The sequence below is a fragment of the Sarcophilus harrisii genome, chromosome 4 (assembly GCF_902635505.1).
Source record: "Sarcophilus harrisii chromosome 4, mSarHar1.11, whole genome shotgun sequence".
Classification (NCBI taxonomy): Eukaryota; Metazoa; Chordata; class Mammalia; order Dasyuromorphia; family Dasyuridae; genus Sarcophilus; species Sarcophilus harrisii.
Window position 1 is genome coordinate 308,533,653 of NC_045429.1, and position 13,224 is coordinate 308,546,876.

The 13,224-nt window shown below is 39.6% G+C and overlaps 1 protein-coding gene across 2 annotated transcripts in view; it reads left to right on the forward strand.

The window, feature by feature from the left end:
• ASPSCR1 (ASPSCR1 tether for SLC2A4, UBX domain containing) overlaps positions 1 to 13,224 on the forward strand; it is a 153,912-nt gene that overhangs the window by 118,557 nt on the left and 22,131 nt on the right. The window lies entirely within an intron of this gene.

A 13,224-nucleotide genomic window follows, 5' to 3' on the forward strand; every position in this document is an offset into this window, starting at 1 on the left:
AGAGAGAGGTCTCTAAGAAAACCAACCGGGCTATTTTAGAGGAAGAAATAAAGATCTGAACTTTTATCACCTGGCTGCATTTTGGGTGATTATTACTTTTAACTGAAACTAAGGCTGCCTCCAGAAAACCTTCCCAAGAAACCTGCCCTTAGAGAAAACCATTATATTTTAAAAGAAGAAAAACACCACAGTCCTGTGTGCTCAGAGTTGTTTTTGTTACATTATAAAAAGGGGAAAGTCCTTGAAATAAATGGACTCCATTTCCCCACTATCTTTGGGAGTCCTGCCTCATCACTTCTCCACTAGGAAGGTATATTTTAATCACCCTGGTGTTGCGGCTCTAGAAGGCAATGGTACATTTTGTCACCCCAACTTGAGGGCTCTAGAAAGTAGGACATAACATGAATATCCGAGGCCAGTGGAAGATATGCTTTGTAATCTCCATTTATTAATTTGAATGCCAGATATATATATACTTTTAATATACCTTTTAGGCTAGTGTTACAATATACTAGCTATCTTCAGGTGATATATACATTCTGGGGTTAATGCACAATCCATACTTTGACATTTCAGTATCTACCTTAACTATTAATACCGGGATACTTAATACAGAATTGTAAATAGTCTAGTTGTGATGCTTATTAAAATCAATAGAATTGTAAATAGTTGTGATATTTTATCTGTATCAAAGTACTTGTCAAAACAGAGTAGTAAATAGCAGAAATTATTATACTAATGTATTTACTTCAAGGATGTCTGTAATTCATTGTTAAGGGGTAAATAGTATAGATAAACTGCCTTATTCCTTTTGCATGCATTCTTCATCCAGATTGTTCTAAATTTACCAAGTATGTCTTTACAATTGTTAGAGAGAAGGTGATGCAATAATTTGAATTGATCCCACTAATTGAGAGTAGGTCTCAAGTAATATCATGGACTTATTCAATATTGGTTCTCTATAGGAAATAGCTCTTATTTTTATAAATTTGACTCTGTTCTTTATATTTTTGAGAAATGAGCCCTTTATCAGAAAATGTTGCTTCAATTTCCCTCCCACAATTATTTTTGTTAACTATTTCTTTCCCCCACCCATTTATTCTATTTTCTCTCTTTTCACCCTATCCCTCCTCAAAAGTGTTTTGTTTCTGACTACCCCCTCACCTAATTTACCCCTCTTTCTATTACTCTCCCTTTATCCCCTTCTCTTCCTATTATTCTATAGCATAAGATAAATTTCTGTACCTATTAAGTGTATGTTATTCCTTCTTTAAGCCAATTCTCATGAGAGTTTCACTCAATCCCTTTTTCTCCCCCCTCTTCCCCTCCATAGTAACAGCTTTTTCTAGATCACTCTCATTTCCCTTTCCCATTTTTTCTCTGCCTCTCTAAATTATTTTTCAGAATCCTTTTTGAGTTTTTTCATGACCTGAGAAGAATTCATATTTTTCTTGGAGGCTTTGGATGTAGGACCTTTGCTGAGTGTGTGTTTTGATCTACCTTGTCACTGTAGTAACTTTCTTTGGTCAGAATCTTTTTCTGTTATTTGCTCATTTTCCTAGGCTGTTATTTGGCTTTTAAATCTTTATTAATGTAGGGCTCTGCTTCCAGAATGGAGGATGCACTGTCCTAAGCTTCAGGGGTTTTGTGCATCTGTTTTCAAAGAAACTTTTAGGGACCTGTATGTTTTCAGTTCTTTCAAAGTAGTATGATGTAGGGAGAAGTGTTTACTGTTCTCCTGGTCTGTGCTCTGGTCTGTGACCAAAGAAAACATACTTTTCTGCTTTGGAATTATGAGACAGGTCACCACTCCAGTGTATGGCTACAAGCTCTGGTGTGCTACTGCTCTTCCTTGCCCTGGGATTGCCACCCAGGACTGCAGCCTGGATCTTCAGGTATGAGCAAAGCAATAGAGTCCTGCTTCAGTGTTAGCAGAGATCCATGTAATTTCCTTCTGACCAGTTGTTAGATCCCTCCTTACCATCTATGAGCTGAAAGCTCTGGAAGCCCCTGCTTCTGCTGCTGCTGCTGATTAGATCTGCTCCTGGTTTGCTGGGGCTGCGCTGGTGCAGATCCTATAGGAAAGAATTCACAAACCTGAAATCTGTGTAGCAAAAAGGGATTTATTGGCACTGAGAAGCCAACTTGCTAGGAAACCAGACTTCTTAGTGGGCAAAGTCCTGTCTTAGAACATTTGCAAAGATTGGAGGTGCAGAGTTTTCTTTTATTAGCCAGCTAAGTCTTCAATTCAATTTAAAATTAACTGGGAGTTAATATAGTGTACTGCTTTCTAGTGCCCCACATTGGGCACCAAAATGTTGTGTTCTTCTGGAGGTCCCTGTTCTGGAGCCAAAATGTAGTGTGCTTTCTAGAGCCCCCAAATTTGGGTACCAAAATAATACTGTTTGGACTAACTCTCTGGAGGATCTTGGGACCAGCCTTGGTCTTAGTGGAGGAGTGAAGAAGGCAGGAGATTCAAGAGGATGGTCAAAGATGGAGTGTCAGAGATGGGATTCAATGTTGACAATGCCTTGGGCCTAGATCTCTAATTGAAAAGAGATTACTTGTCTTGGAAGTTAGAGGTACTGGGCATGGTTCTGGTCTAATCTCCAACTTAATAGAGGGTTCGACCAAGGCCCACAATCTCCAACTTAATGAGACTACTTAACTGCCCAGAAAGGAGGGCTTCTTTCAGAGAAGAGTTTGAGGCTCAGGAACTTCCCTCAAAAAGGAGGAAAAGTCTCAGCCCCCCCCTCCAAAAAAAAAAAAAAGTCAAAGGGGACACAATTTACATCAGTTCCTCCTGGTAGTAAATGTCCCTTTATCTTCAGTTTCTAAAGTACCTGGACAATTTTCCATTATAATTTCTTGAAATATGATGTCTGTGTTCTTTTTTAATCATAGATTTCAAATAGTTTAATAATTCTTAAATTCTCTCCTTGACCTGTTTTCCAAGTCACTTGTTTTTCTTTGAAGTATTTCATATTTCCTTTTAAAACCTCCCCCCCCCCCCAATTTTTTGACTTTGTTTTACTGTTTCTTGATGTCTCATGGAGTCATTAGCTTCCACTTGACCAATCTGACTTTTTAAGAAATTAATTTCTTTACTGTAGTTTCATAACTCTTTTGCCATTTGGCCAATTCTGATTTTTAATGAGTTAATTTTTTCTTTAGTATTTCTTGTACCTCTTTTACTAAGATATTGATTCTCTTTTCATAATTTTCTTGCATTGCTCTCATTCCCTCCATTTTTGCTCTGTTACTTTTATTTGATATTAAAAATGTTTATGTACTCTTTTAAAGGTTTTTGTAGTTCTAAGAATTCTTGTGGTTTACTTGTGTCTAGTCTATATTTTTCTTTGAGGCTTTGCTTGTAGATGTTTTCAAGTCATTGTCTTCATCTAAATTTGACTTGACCTTCTCTGTTACCATGGTACCTTTTTTTTTTTTTTAAAAATAACTTTTTATTGACAGAACCCATGCCAGGGCAATTTTTTACAACATTATCCCTTGCACTCACTTCTGTTCCGATTTTTCCCCTCCCTCCCTCCACCCCATCCCCTAGATGGAAAGCAGTCCTATACATGTTAAATAGGTTACAGTGTAATGTTAAAAGAAACTGAGCAAGACAGAGATCAGAGACCAATTCAGTAGTTTATTAAATGGAGAGAAATACTGGGACCAATGGATCCCAGGGCTAGACGAGACTATCATCTCAAAGAGTCTAACCTCGAGAATAACATTAACAATGACATAATGCAGATACCTAGGTGGGGATAGCCTCAGAGATGGAGGTTACTGATATTCTAATGACATTAAGGAATGTCTATAACACCTTTATCTCAACCATTAAGAGAGGATGGTCATAACCTTAAGGCAGAATACGAAATAGGACAAATGGAGGAACTGATCACCCCATTAAAAGTGACCTTTAACATTACAATAGTAGATCTTAGATACAATATATGTGGGCAGAACTGAACAGTTCTCTTGTTGCTCAGGGAGTATTGGATTTAGAAGGTATAAATAACCCGGGAAGAAGAACAAAAATGCAAGCAGTTTACATTCATTTCCTAGTATTCTTTCTTTGGGTGTAGCTGCTTCTGTCCATGCTTGATCAATTGAAACTGAGTTAGATCTTCTCTTTGTCGAAGAAATCCACTTCCATCAGAATACATCCTCGTACAGTATCATTGTTGAGGTATATTATGATCTCCTGGTTCTGCTCATTTCACTCAGCATCAGTTCATGTAAGTCATAGTAGCTTTTTAAAGTCACTTTCATTTTTTGTTGTTTGATCATTTTTCTAGCTTATTTCTTTATTTTGGAATTCACCCTGGAGTTAGGAGGAATATCTAGTCTGATCTTCTGACAGGACCTAAGTCCTGCTGCTTTCACATCTAGGTCTGGGTGAAGAGGGAGGGAAACTGTTTCCTTTACTGAAGTTGTGTTCCCTTTAAGATTATCACTCTGAGATTGTGTCCCCTTTTCTGCTCTCAAAGATCAGCATCTCCCAGACTACAAGAAGTCTAGAGACAAGGCCCATCTTCCCAGGATAAGGGAAGCAATACTATTCAGGGGCAAATCAACTCCCATAGAAATTTTAAGTTCTCATTCAATTGAGGATTCCTGGTCTGATCTGCTTGGGCTGTCCCAGCCCCAACTAAGACACTCAATATAACAGCTTCCTTCAGCTCAGCTCCTTACAGAAGGCCTACACTACAGTAGCTTGCTCAGCTGCTAGGACTCTGCCTGCTCTCAACGAAAAACTCGATTTCCTTAATAAGTCTTTGCCACTACAGAAGTCAGTCCCTTGGCAAAACTGGTTTCTATCCAACAATAAACTTTCATTTTGTAATTAATAATTCGGGAATAAGTGAATTCTTTCACTTTAAACCTGAGGCTGATTAAAGGGGATTTTTAAACAATTTTTTTATTGCCACCAACCTCATCACCACCAGAAATTGAGGGCATTCAAACCTCATCATGTGGACATAACAAGTTTTCAGTACTTTGAAGTTGGTGTCATCTAGGAAAAGGTTTGGTCACTACTCTCTTGATTCTTAATCCAGGTATGATACCTGTTCCCTAGTGACTACAGCCACCCCTTTCCTTATTGGACAGTGTAATGAAACTGCCAAATGGCACCTGATCCTGAGCCTGGAATTTCTTTCTGATCAAGTGTTTTGATCTTTATTATCTCTGCCATTGCCTAACCAGGGGTCCTCAAACTTTTTAAATAGGGGGCCAGTTCACTGTCCCTCAGACTGTTGGAGGGCTGGACTATAGTAAAAACAAAAACTTTGTTTTGTGGGCCTTTAAATAAAGAAACTTCATAGCCCTGGACGAGGGGGCTAATCGTCTTCAGCTGCTGCATCTGGCCGCGGGCCGTAGTTTGAGGACCCCTGCGACCCATAATCAGTGTTAGTACTACTGTGCCATGCTTCCAGGCAGCCCCCATTGTCTACAGCACTCTTCTATCTTCCTAAGTTCTCCTCAAATGAAAAACTCTGACTCACTGTTGTTTTTGTTGTTTTGTTTTTGCTTTCTTACTCAGAATCAGTTTGAGTGTGCTTTTTAAAGTTTAGAGCGCTGTGTTGAGACAGCACTGGCAAAAATCCTTTTTTTACTCTGCCATCTTAGCTCCCACCTCTATCCCTTTCTCCTTTTCCCCCTGTATTTTCTTTAGTGCCATTTATGCCTGGAATGCTTTCCCTCCTCATCTCCACATTTCCTGGCTTCTTTTGAATCCCAGCTAAAATCTCACTTTTTACAGGAATTCCTTTTTCAAATCTAGTACTGCTCCGCTTTAATCTATTTCTTACTTATTCTTATTTTACATATTTGTTTGCTTGTTGTTTCCAGTTGAATTTCAGACTCCTTGAGGGCAGGCACTTTTATTTCTTTTTGTATTCTAAGCTTTTAGCACAGTTCCTGGTGGTGCTTAATTTTTATTGATTGTCTGCCCTCTGGCAAATCTTTTCTTTGGAGTTCAGTGCCTTACCAGAGATTATCCCTGAATGAAGTGATTCTGAGAGTGGAAAAAGGATATAAGATAAACCAATTAGTTGACTTTTTGGTTGGACTCTATATGGTCTTTAGGAATTTCTGGCACTCGGATGCAACCAACTAACCTCTTCAGTTTTAGCAATAGCTAGAGATAATCAAAGTGTTGAGGGATACCCCAATAGCGATGGGGGTCCCTAGGCTGGTGTGGCAGATTTTGTGAAAGAATTTGCAGTCCCAATCTGCAAGCAAAGTTTTTGGCAAAGTGGGTTTATTACACTGAGAAATTCTCTCAGTGGACTAGTTCCTGATTAGGAATTAGCAAAAATTTAGGTACACAAGCCTTGTTTTTATTTAGCCTTCTATGGCCCGGGGCTAGAGAGCCATCTCCAAATGATTTGCGGGACTAATCAATAATGGGTGATCGCCAAATGAATTGTAGGTGGGGATTATTGTGGGAGTTTCCCCTAGGAATCTAGTAGGAGAGTGGGGATGCTCCCAAAGGTTGAGAGAGGTTTAGATTTAGGGTTTTTCCAATTCAGATCTACCCCTACCAAAAGATCAGGGGGACACTGTTCCTATTATATCACTGTGACACTGGCTTGGGAACCCCCGTTGCTGTTAAGGTATCTCTCATCCCTTAACAAAAGCCTTTAAGCTGAACCTGTGATGCCCACAGTAGTGGTTGGGAAGTACCCATGGATATTCTATCTCCCTCATCAGTCACTTCCATTCCTTTCTCCCTTCCCTCTCCAAATACAGAATCTAAGCTGCTCCAGAGAAGTAAACTAGTGCAGACTTGTGCCCACCTGGGAAAGACTGAATTTATCTTCTTCATCTCCCCCTTTACTACAGGACGTTCCTACCTGGTGGTTTGGAACAGCCAGCAGTTCCTTTATTCTTAAAAGTTATATTGCCCCAAGGCTTGCCCTAGCCCCTCCTTTTCCTTTCTCTCATTTCCCATGTTCTGCTGCTTCTCCAACACTGGGAGCTCATCTTGCGGAGTCACTCTCTCATAAGTCAACCAAGCAGAGACCAAATGGGTTTGAATTAATTGCACTGAAATGTGAGGAAGGGAAATGGAGATGTCAGGCTCTGTCACAGACCTTGCTTGACTCCTGCCTGTCTCTCTCATTTTATTCCTTGTTTCTTTTCTTTTCTTTCTTTCTTTTTTTTAAAATGATTTCCTTTCTGTCTTTTTTTTTTTTTTTAATTTATTTTTAAGTTGAGAAAAAGATAACCAACATTGGGAGTTTTAGAAGAACTACAAATCTCATTTTTTAAATGTATTAATGACAAAAGGGGAAAGGTTTGGAAAAAATGGTGATATCCCTCCTTTCTCAGGGTCTCCCTTTCCCATGGCCCTCAATCAAAACATATTCCTCTTTCCCTTCCATGTATGCCAGTATTGGATTGGTATTTTTGCTTTACTTTTTCTTAGTTACATGCTGATCCCAGAGCTTTTGTGTTTCTTTTTTGATGCTTCAATATCTTCTATTGCTTCCCATCTTGTGAGATGAAATTGTAATGAACTATTCCATTAGAACTCCTCAAAATAATGCTTATTGGGCTTTTACTGAATTCTCTAGGATAAATTGTAAAGTGGGGAAGAAGAAAAGCCAGAAATCTTAGACTTTTTATTCCTTTTTTGGAATAATGAAATCATGAATCTCAGTGATATCATGCATGTGACAATCTATCTTTACACATTTCACAGTGGTTCTCCGAATAGCTGATGATAGCAAGCAGATGAGCCAAAATAGGAGCAGGAATATCAAGGGCATAACAGAGATGATAGCTCTTCTGGAACAGTCGATAGTTCTTTATGTGTATCCAGATCAGCTATAATGAAGTGACTAAAGTTCATAAGCCACTTCCTGGGAAGTTAATACTGAGGTGCCAAATACTGTTGGCATTTATTGTTCCCTGGCTCATCCATCAAAACTTCTCCTCCTCCTTAGAGGATCATTAAGGGAAAAATACAAACTCTTTGCCCTCTTGGAGGTCTTTGTAGAAGGACTGCCTCTTTTCATAAAGACTGGGGAAAAAATTCTGGCCTGTCCATTCAAAGACTCAAAATTAGCAAGTCAGCTAGAATATCCTCCTTCTTCCAAATAAAATACATAACATCATAGTTTTGAAATGAAAATTTCACCTCCCCCATACTATTCAAACCAAGGGACGTCTTTCTTCTTGGTCCTTCTACTCCTAGGATGCCATCAACTCCGTTCCATTAGGATGGACTACATCCCAATGTGCTATGTGGTCCCAAAAATTGTGCTGTATAAGGTACCTCTGATCAGTAAAAGATTAACAAGCTACCTATGCCAGCTACTGTCTTCTCTTTCTTGACCTCCCTTCTCTTCCTCTGCTCTTCCTTTCTAGTGTACCCTTTGGACCACCCACCACCCCACTTGTTGGTCTTTATTCTGAATTACTTTTCACACTTTTTTTTTTCTAAAAATACTACAATTCTTGGTACTATGAAACTGACTTTTTTTCTTATGTGATGTAGGGAGAGGAGTTGATGTATTTTTTGTATCTTACTGCCACTTTTAGAGTGTACTGCTATCACTCAGCAACCACATCTCCCTTAAAGTTCAGTAATCCTGCCATTTGTACTTGCTCATCTTTTCCAAACTCCCTGGTAAATTAATTTCCCTAGATTAGTTTTCTTTATTCCAGTGCCCTTGAACATTTTAACTTTTTACTTCTTCAGCCTTCCAAATATGCTTTCTATCTTTGTTCTCTCTCACTCCTGTATAAGACCAATAAATAAGTTAAACTTAGTTTAGACACCCCTACCTTCAGTTGAATTTGCTGTTGATGCTGGGATTTCTTATTTACAAACTTGCCTGAGATAGTTCCAACTTATATGGGTGCATTCTGATAATAGTGAAAGCAGTATAGTTTAAGGTAAAGATCTAGATTTGGAATCACAGGACCTGGATTTGATCTCATCTTTGCCTTTTCTGAACTTTATGACCTTGTGCAAGTTACTTACTTCTGGACCCAATTTCCTCACGTATAAAATGAAGTGGTATATTTTTTTGTTCTCTAAGGTCTCATCCTAAGTTGATGATCTTGTGAACTCAAACTATTGAAGTTTTTCCATTATCATTTACCAATCACAAATTTAAAAAAATGATATCTAAGCATCTTAGCTCTAAAGACTTCCCCATAAATCTACCTAGGATGGATGTTACAGTAAACTGCAGTCACTACAGAACAAAGGGCAAAGGAATTTAAAATCAGAACCAGATTGCCAGGCAAAGAATCAGAAGTAAACTAGTCCAGAACCCAAATCTGAAATCTGAAATAAAATTGAGTGTAGCTGATGTATTCCATACCTTTGGGCAACTGACCTTGTTAGGGCGTAGCTTTTTTGATCCTACCTGCTGAATTCTCTGGGCCATAGGTTCCTTTTACTCAGCATTTAGAAAAAAGACTGAGCCCAACTCTTGGCATTCTTATTAAGTACTACTTTGATTTCTAGCTCCTGTAGTTTGTGCTTCCAAAAGCTGTTCTCTTTGGTGATATCAAATCTATTTTTTTTTTTAAGGTATTTCTCTCATTTTGCTAAAAATTTTGTTTCCTGGAAGATTATCCAAAGCCAAGAGCTCATGCTTGAAGCTCCTTGACTTGTGATGTGTCGCTTGGCTTCTAATTCCCATATTTGGAGTCAAAGTGGTGTTTCCTACCAGAAATGCCACAGAGCTTCCCTTTCTTGTAGGATATGATTAGACCATCCATGGCCAGAGTTCTATCCAGCCCTGTGACTAGTAGGTGATCTGGCTTTTTCTGGCAGCCTTAGTAAAGTTACTCATTTAGCTTTACCCCTCTTGATTCTGGTGTGCTTCTGAGCCCTCTCTGAGCTTCAACAGTAATTAAAAAAAAAAAAATAGATCCTAAATCAGATTAAAAAAAAAAACTCAATATTTTTTCCTCAATAGGGATGCAAAATAACCTTTTCTAGCAGTTGAGGAAACCTGAGAGCAGTTAAAACCTGCAGATTGTGGCCCTACTAACTTTCCTGTATTTCAAGTAAATTCTCTTTCCTGTCTCAGTCCCGTCACTTGCCCCCAAAATTGCAATGCATGACATCAGTAGTCAGTGTTGTATAAATGTATGTTAAACTGAATTATATTATACTCAAAACAGAAAGATAATTGTACTATGAAATATAAAAAGATCTAGAGAAAGGATGACATGTAGCTTGTTAAGATAATCCTCAATAGAACATCTGGAGGACAATACGGACAAGTTCACATGGAATAAGAATGCATGGATAGCTTGCTGTTTCTACCATTGGAAGGATTCATGTTGATGAGATCATAAATCTATGTTAATTTTTAACATACAAGCAGCTGGTTGGTGAGTTTTAATCAGATGGATGTAATTGATTATTTGTAAAAATAATTTCCATTCCTTTCCAAATAGAACTTATCTTTTCATCAAAACCTGTGGTTTCTCTGGTGAAGAGATATCCCTGGTAATAAAATCATCATTCAGTTGTTTGTGTGGGGAATAAAGTGAAGAACTTACAGGAATGTATAAATTCTTTTTCTGTATTTTATTATTTCTGTGTTTCCCCTATGACCTGTATAATATGTGCAGGCTCATATCTACTTGAGCCTTGGCCAGCTAGAAATATATTTACTTATCCTGAGCTGATGACATTTATTGGTATTTGACATTTATCAATATTTAGTCTATTAGCTGCACCACTGTCTGCTTGATTTAGTCTGAAGGCCTGACTTTCTGTTTCCTTGAAATCAGGAGATTTCAGGGAAACAGAAACCTTCCATTCCAATCTCCCCAAATAGCAACAACCAATTAGATGCCTCCCCTCCTCTTCTCAATGCTCTCTTACTTGTGATGTAATTTTTTGTACAAAAGCTATGTATCTTTACTACTTTTTTAGCCCTCCTACCGCGAACTTTCTCTTTCTTATCTCGCGATGGGACGGCTCATCCTCCGGAGGTTTTCAATAAACAACTTTTCTGCCTTCTACTGAGTGATCTCTGAGTAATCATTTTGGGTAAGGGTCTTAGACATCCCTCACATTTGCATATTTTGTTTTTGATCTGATTTATGATGTCATTAATAAAGGGAGCTTCCAGTGAGGAACATCCTTTCCAATATTGAGCAGCACCTTTTCTGCAGCTTGTGGTTTATGAAAGTTGCCCTAGAGCCCTATGGGGAGTAACTCAGGGTCCCCTAGATAGCCCATGGCCAGGGTGAGACTTGAACCCAGTTCTCCCCAATTGTGAAACAAGCACTTTTCCCATTATGCCACACTTTAAATCCAAAGCACTTTATAGATCTTAAGTCAGGCCTTTTGACTTCCTATATGGAAAGGACCTGAAAAGAGTTCAGAATTCCAACCTGCCACGTACCAGTTTTGCCCTTGCTGTTCCTAAACTGGGCCCAGCCTCTCAGGCCTTTTCCCCACGGGCTGTCTCTGTGGGTAGAGAGGCAGGCCTCAGGGTTGGGGAGCAATGTCTCTTTTCTTCTCTCTCTCAGAAACAGAAGCTGGCTCCCTTGGTCTTTTAGGAATGTGGGCTCTGTGGCCATGGGGGGCAGCCTGGCGCCTAGCATTCCATTATGAAAAACTCTAACACTGGTTGCCCACAATGGCTGGGAAGTTAGTTGTGGCTTTGGAAAGGTTAGTCTTAAAGACCCCAGGGGCCTTGGTTAGCAACCTAAGAGTCATCTTTGTGTGGGCCTTTGCCAGCTCTTGTTAACCAGATCTGCTAAGGTGACAGAGGCTGTGCTGTTGTTCAGTCATATCAGTCATATCTGATTCTTTGTGGCTCCATTTGGGATTTTCTTGACAAAGACTGGAAAGATTTGCCATTTCCTTCTCCGCTTCATTTTGCAGATGAGGAAACTGAGGCAAACAGGGTGAAGTGACTTTTCCAGGGTTACATGGCCAGTGAGTGTCTAAAGTCATATTTGAATTCAGGTCTTCCTGACTCCAAGACTAGTGATCTATGATGGTGCCACCTAGCTCCTGTAAAGGGGTTGAGGCACCCCTAAAAAAAGTGGCAAGCAATGTGCTGGACACATAGTAATTATAAGACCTGTCCTTTTTCCAAAGTTTCATATCTTAGGCTGTTATTTCCAGGGAAGTGAAAATTATCCTTTACTTTCTCTTGCCTAATTCCAGTTAGCATTAAAGAGAGGACAGAGATAAAGTGAGGAAAGAAATCCATTTCCAGCAGTGGAAGACAGAAAAAAGCAAACTAAAGGGTACTAGGTAACTATGGGATGGAGAGCATACCTCTAAAAGAGGGCAGGGGAATTTTCTAGTATATGGATTTACATGGGAAGAAAGTCTTATAGAAGTTTATGGAAAACATGGTACCCCAAATAATCCTTTTCCTTTAAAGTTGTCAGGTAAGCAAGCAAGATATGGGTGATTCTCTTTTCAAAGCAGTTAAAAACACAAAATAAAGCTTTGGCTGGGGGTGAGGAGGAGGTCCTGAGAACTGAAGTGAACAGAGCAAGGAAAAAGTTCATTTTCTTTATGCCTACAGAGTCTGGAGTGCCAAAGCCCCTCTGTAAACTGATACCCAAGTCTGTCTGAGACCTTTCCTGAGAAAAATGAGCCTCTTCCCATTATCCTTCTTTTCACTTGCTCTCCATCTCAGGTCACCTGTTTCTCCTCTGGCAACCAAAGCAGGCAAATAGAAAGGAGTCTGGCTGTTTTGTTAGGGGAAAGACTGGCAGATGGTAAGCTTCCTCTGGGTCTGAGGAAAGCTACAATCAGCTCCTTTACCCTTTAGTTAGGCCCGGCTCCACTGGGCTTTCTCAAAGCCACTGAGGTGTCCCACCCACACGACCTCACTGGTTTAACTTTCTGAAATTACTCAGTTGGACCACAAATGGAGCTGGCTGTGCCTTGTAATTTGTGTTGTCTTTGCTGACAGTCAGGAGTGACTCTCTCCCTTCCTGTGTCCCCAGGGTGGGCAAAGGGAGGGGGCCTGGTGAAGGGGAGGGAAGGGTGGGCCAGGCTGGTGGATGTCTGAGGGAGCAGCCAGTTCAGCAGTGCCCTGGTTTTTGCCAAAGCTCTAATTTGGCTCTTGCTCCTCCCTGCACTGAATGAAGACCCTAACATGGATGGGTTTGGGGCAGCATATTTCCTGAGATTATTCAACCCAGTATCTCGTTTTAGGGGCATAGATTTTTGAAAGGTGGTGACAAGTAGTCTCT